This window comes from Opisthorchis viverrini (genome assembly GCF_000715545.1).
Source record: "Opisthorchis viverrini unplaced genomic scaffold opera_v5_361, whole genome shotgun sequence".
Taxonomy (NCBI): Eukaryota; Metazoa; Platyhelminthes; class Trematoda; order Opisthorchiida; family Opisthorchiidae; genus Opisthorchis; species Opisthorchis viverrini.
The window spans coordinates 425,692-432,280 of NW_008752024.1; positions in this window are offsets into that span (position 1 = coordinate 425,692).

A 6,589-nucleotide genomic window follows, 5' to 3' on the forward strand; every position below is an offset into this window, starting at 1 on the left:
TCTCAACGCTGATTAATTGCTGTCGTTTTGCGTTCCGAAGAGAAACATCCAGACGGAAGGAAAAAACCTTCTTTCCCTTTGTCTGAAAATACGAGGCGCTGTTGATCACATAAAATGTGTCTAGGGTTTAACTAGCTAGTCCGGCGTTGCGGAAATTGATGTTCATGAAATCGGCTGTGGTGCTACGTTAGTCAACCGAGTACCCCAAGCTTCAAAGTAGCGTGCCTCGCATCACCGAGCACCATCGGAAAGTCTCCCGGGTTGATTAAATGATGTGATCCAAACACACTTCGAGCATCCAGTTCCATGTCATTGCGGTGAACATCACTCACAAGAGAATATAAAACGTTGGGTTTATGATAATATGAATGAATAATTACATATTCAACATCCTACATCCATGAAGAAGATCACACGCCACACACAAAAAGGAGTAAAACTATTGCAGTCTATCATATGGAAAAAACTATGCATTGAATGTCATCCTTCATACTCGGCAGGGTTTACATATTTGTAATATTTTTCAGAATGTGCCCCCTTTTGTTATACAGTGGTGGCATGCAGTGTCATGGTTGCCAAATAGGTTGGTATTTCAAATGGACGAATTTGCAACATGACCATAAGGGCCGAATTTTCAACTCTCCTGAACAGTTCGTCTGCCTCAGATACATCCATATTGAAGGTGCACTCCATAACCAACGAAACTGCTTTCAAATTAAATCCAAGTTTTCACTGCTTAGTCTGAAAGTGGTGGTCTAAACTTCATTTTAATTGAGATACTCGAGGAAATTCAGGTACCTCTTTCCAGAGCTCTGGAAGACAAAACACAGAAAACTAAGCAGCAAAACGAAAGCGAATCAGGAACTCTGCCTCAGGGAACACTACAGAGGGTTGCTTCCACGGGCGCGAACAACGAATAAGGTCATAAACGGCGAAGGATAAGCAAACTTGCCCTTAGTGACAGAATGTCTGACAGTATGCCGTCAATCGTGCCACTGACCCGATGGTAGTTTTGCACCATGTTGCTCTTGAAAGCACGCGGAAGCAAACAGATGCGCTTACAGATCGCAGCTTTTACCCAACCGCCGCAGACACCTCGAATATCCACGAAAGCGTTGGTCAAAAGCAGCCAGACCTTGCAATGACAAGGCGTTACGTATGTAGAGTTATCGTCGCCGGATTCCTTGGCGAACGACAAAAGCACAGCGGTGAATTATACTTAACTCACAAGATCAAATTTGGATTTTTTCAGCGGTGCTGTGACAAGCAGCGAAGTCCGCCGACAAGTAGACCACCAGAGTTGACCGCAGATTTGAGGACTACTGTAAGAGCCTGAGAACAACCGAAAATGCAAAGCGGAACTGCGTCAAAAGTGGCGTGTCCTATTGTGGATTCAATCATCATCCGAGTTCCAATAGTTGAAGCTACGAGACCGAGAACTGCGTACTGAACAAAACTCTGCGCTGGGTGCAGAGTTTGTGAGAACTCAAAAGGACAGCGACCGTGGTCAAATAAGCAATGTAAGCTTCGCTTAATCAAGGGCGATTTGCCAGATTCAAAGTGCGATTTTTGGTAAAATCCTGCCGCTGTTTTGCGATGCAACCCAACGTACAGGGAACACGGCTAGGCTGTTCAATCCGCGTCAGAGATCACAAGAAACCAAAAATTCATGTTTACTACAACTCTTTGAACAATAAAAAATCCGGTCGTCCAAAAAGCGCAGCCGCTCAAGGCACAAGTACCGGATATGGGGGACCACGGGTGTGGGGAACTAGGAGAACAGAGGGCAGAATGCCGGCGCAAAGTGGACTCCAAGGAGGCAAAACCATGTGAAAATTAACCCTATTGCTCGGAATGGCCATTATGGGAAACAGACCGGTACTCCGCAAACGATTTTTGTATCCTATTAAAGGTGCTCACCCGGTCGGTAGCATACCTTTTGGCTTCGCATATTTCTAACGCTGCATATTTGCTGATAAAATGCTTGTCCACAAAGTACAGTGGGTTCAATAAAGTTTGCGTTAGTAAAAGGCCAGCTTGCCTTGAACAAACCTCTATAATCGCACTTACGGAAACCTTGCTCAGGCGGAAACAGGTATGTATGTCAAAAAGTTTTCGATGGACGGCTAATCCATTTTTGAAGTTGAATCGAGAATCAGGTCGACCGATGAGTTTGCTTTTTATCTACTTGCGGATGTGCCCACACAAAATGTCCTTTCCGACACCACCCATACAACCATTTGTAAATCCAAGTAAACATTTCGCACTGTCGTTGAGCAAAGTCATCCAAATGATGGTGATGGCCTCAGAGTGTCGTTCCACTCACAACACACCGCGCCAGCCAACACAAATCGCCGCTGGACTTTGTCACATTTAACAAATCATAGGCCCTCCCAGAACATGGCGAGCACTAAACACCAACGGTTGCATTCATCTGCGAGTGGTCACCTACCTAGACCATCAAAATTGAATGTGAACTTCTGGCTTGAAAGCTTCTAAAAATGTGTAGCTTCTTCCACCGACTTTAACTGGGCGAACTTCAATGAAATATATACGTGTGATCTACCTCCAGGACTGTCACGTGTCTGAGGCGGCGTTCGATTGTGTTTCAGCGCGCATTCAAACGGATCAAATCTACCCGAAAGGATTCAGCGTCTTCCGTAAATAGGTACCAATTATTTTTCAAAAATATAACTACAGAATTCGCAGTAGATAAAATAGCATTTTTAGAATGCGGCGGCGCTGTGGGGCAGGAATTCGCCAATTAAACATTTGAAAATAAGCAACTATATAGGACCCCGACAGGAAAGCCAGCGAATCGGTATGTACGAAAATTATACCTCGACTAAGAAATAAATCGACAGCCCTCTCCTTAAGTGTCAGAAACAGGGAACCCTTAATAGATTCAAATGTGTTATCCGCAGTCTACAAAGAACACAGTGCAGAAGTATATTCTGTCTCGATCTCGTCGCGATCTCGTCATATCCACTCTTGTCAAGGCGGAACTACGAACAGCCTCTAACCGACTTGGTCTCCACGGTGGGGGACATTCGTCAACTCTTGCACAAGATCAACCCATTCTGCGCGTTGAAGGCCGACGAGTTCCGTCCGAGGATCCTGAAAGAAACGTCCTCCACACTGGCAAACAATTTACACTTGGTGTTTCGTCAGTCACTTCACAAAGGCCGCCTTCCCTCTTCTTGGAAGGAAGAGATTGTCACGCCAATCTACAAAACTGTTGACCGACTATCACCTGGTAGCTACAAGACTCGTCTAGCGGTGCTTGATCTCTTTCCCCTGGAGTACCGTCGCCTCCGAGGGGACCTAATTCTTACTTACGCCCTGTTTGAACAAAGATTGGCAATCAGGTTTTTTACCGTTGACCCAGCAATCAAAATGCGGGGAAATAGTAAGAACATTTTCAAGCTAAGAGCACGCACATTCATATTACAAAATTTTTCCTCATTTTGGATATTTGCTGCGTGGAATGACCTTCCTCCAGCGGTTGTTCACGCTTCTTCCAGAACACAGTTCAAAGCACTATTAGGCATTTATTTATGCAAATCCTCGCGCTGACAAGCATACTGCCACGCGCTGAGAATATAAGGAGCAGTGCTACAACCTTTTTTTCACTTGTGACTTTCAGGACAGCGACAGCCACTGACCGACAAGGACAAAACCGACCCGGGGAACTTGGGCAAAATCCTCGATCCTGTGTATCAATCCGTGAATCCGTGAATCATACATTCCATGAATGAAAACTTTCAGGTGGTGCCGGCTGAAAACTAGAATATTGTGCTAGAATATTGTGCTAGAATATTGTGCTATTTTACATCTAACTCAGCACAACATCCCCTGGGCGAATGACGTTACGTGTGTCATGGAAGTCTGCGTACGTCCGATTTTCGGCTCCGTGGAAGAACTACTGGGCAGCCGTGATTTACTGTCTGACCGCTTTGGTTGACGCTGGAGAGCGCCGGCTTGAGGAGGGAGACGAAGGTGGTTTTATTTGGGGGTTCAAACCAGTAGGCAACAATCTAGGGAAGTCAGGCAATTCAGATTCAAGACAGCGTTGTGCTTGACACCCTACGGTTCTTGCTATACATCCATAATGCTAATGATTCCAACAACAGTGGATCACGTTTTCTGTTCGGTGATGATATTGAGACATATTGCACAGTTGACGCTAGTGATACACGTTATGCTATTGCTAACATTCAGTCTAAAATAAACTACTTATTCTTCTAATGCCCAGCTCTCTCATATCGATTCCGACTTTCCCCTATTCTTAAGGAATTCCTGATTCTTACTCTACCGTGGGTTGGAGAATTACGTTTTAGTTATTCGCTTGTCTTTATTTTCCTAATATGCCAAGTACAGACCGGCCGAAGTCCACAGGATCTGCGCATTTTCGCGCCAATATTTTCACAAGAATCCATGTTTTCTTTCTATCATTAGGCAGTATGTGAGGCACAACCTTGAAATCTAGCCTGGAATTCACCTTTCATAACTTAAGAGCATACAGGACTCTCGTGGAAGATGTGCAGCGATCGTTCACTAAGTTGTTCCCCGGATCCTCCACATTTCCGTATCATCTCTGCTGTGGGTCAATTGGGCTGGACGCCTAATGGCCAAATATGCATTAGGATGAACCTCAGCCTTCCGCGTCGTCTATTCTACCAACGAGCTTGCAAGTTGTTCAAGTTTGAGCAGATATTTCACCACTCAGAACTGCGCATATCTGAATATGCTAGAAACATGTTAACAGTGTTCATCGATGTCTATGATACAGTAATAATCTGTTATCTGAAATTATTAGACCAAGTTTCTCCGGGTGTGAAGCAAGTCCTTTTGCCCGACTTCTGGGAGCTTTACTCAAAGAGATTATGTCTCAAGTTATCCATGAGAATACTGAACACGCATTTAGTAAATCCGAAGACGGTGACCACCAAAAACTAGAATTCTGGCTGTGATCAGCAAGTGCATCAACAATATAAACTTCCGCTCCTCTCGACATTAATAATTCCTGTGACTTCGAGAACAAAGATGCGGGTGCCACCGTTTAACCAGATGACAACCTTTTACGTTTCCACGTGAATTCGTTATGTTCAAATGTGCCAAAAGGGGACTTTTTGAAATAACCAAGTGACTGTTATTAGCGAACACCATCCTCTCAGTACGGACACAGCTTACGTGGATGAAATAGCAGAAGGTATAAAAGCATGTCTGAATCTCACCCAATCCGATTTTGGCTCGGTGGTTTATACTCAAGAACTAGGTTTGGGAATGAAATCTCCAACAGTACCGGTTTGGGCAACTATATTTACGAAACAAATCTGAACGGAGAACTTTAGCCGGATTCTCATACCCACCTAAGTTATTCTGGCCCAATGTAGATGTCACTTTCGTCATGATGAAATTAGAGAAGGTTAGTGAATTATACAACTGTCTGGATGAACTGCGTCCACGGATACAGTTTAGTTTCTAGTAGTGAATTTGAGTTGCACTGGCCTTTTTAGACTGCATGACACATACCGTGAAGAAAAACTAAAGACCACGGTCTACGGGAAGCCACCCGACACTGGGGCAGATTAAAGCTAGTCGTCTTATCATCCGAAATCGGTATTCTCTAGCATTTCCGCCACCCGCTTCCAACCCACTTCGCTTTTTCACTCAGTGGGTTGCACTCAAGAACAAGGTTTTTGGCAATGATATCTCCTATATTCCCGGTCTTAGAAAAATAGATTTGCTGAATAATTTGTACAGAGAGTACTGGCCGGATTTGCTTCCCCAGCCGTATGTAGATGACACGTTCTTCATGATGAAAAGGAAAAGTTTGGCGAGTTTTGCAATCATCTGAAGGAACTGATGCCATAGACCAAATTTGGTATGGTATGGGTAAACAGGAATTTTTGGACTGCGTGATAAAAACGTCCGCGGCGAAACTAAAGACCACAGTATACGAGAGCCAACCGACACTGGGGCAGTCTTCAACTACTCGTCTGCCCATCCGAAATAGGTATTCGCTACCATTGCATCTTCGATTTTTAAGCGTGTAAGGGCCCTGTGCACAGAAGAAACTGATCGAACAGCTGCCAAACTTGAGGTAAAGAACGAACTTCGGGGTAGTGGCTACCTAGCTAGCTTGATTAGGCGTCATTTGCGAAAGTTGTTGGTACCGGTGAAAGTTAGAAGGCCTCCGCTGCGGAGTTCTTTATTCGGAAATGCAAACTGACCGGTTACAGACCATTGAACAGGGCAGCAAATCTCTAATCTACATCTTAGTTACAAAAAATGGACCCTCATCTTCTCCTGAACGATTCTTCCTAGAGATTCATTGCCACCACTCATTCGTCGGTCACATCGAAGCAAATTTTACAAAGTGGCCCCACGAATTCCGCAACAGAATCCCCTTTTCTCAACTGACGCAAAGCGAAATTCTACGAACAGCACATACTGCTCGCGTGCCTGCCTAATCAGTAGTATCACCGTTACACCAGTAGGAAAACCCAAAACGGAAAGGATCGGGACCGCTGTTATTCCGTATAAACCAGGGACATCCGAGGCAATTCAAAGAAATCTTACCACG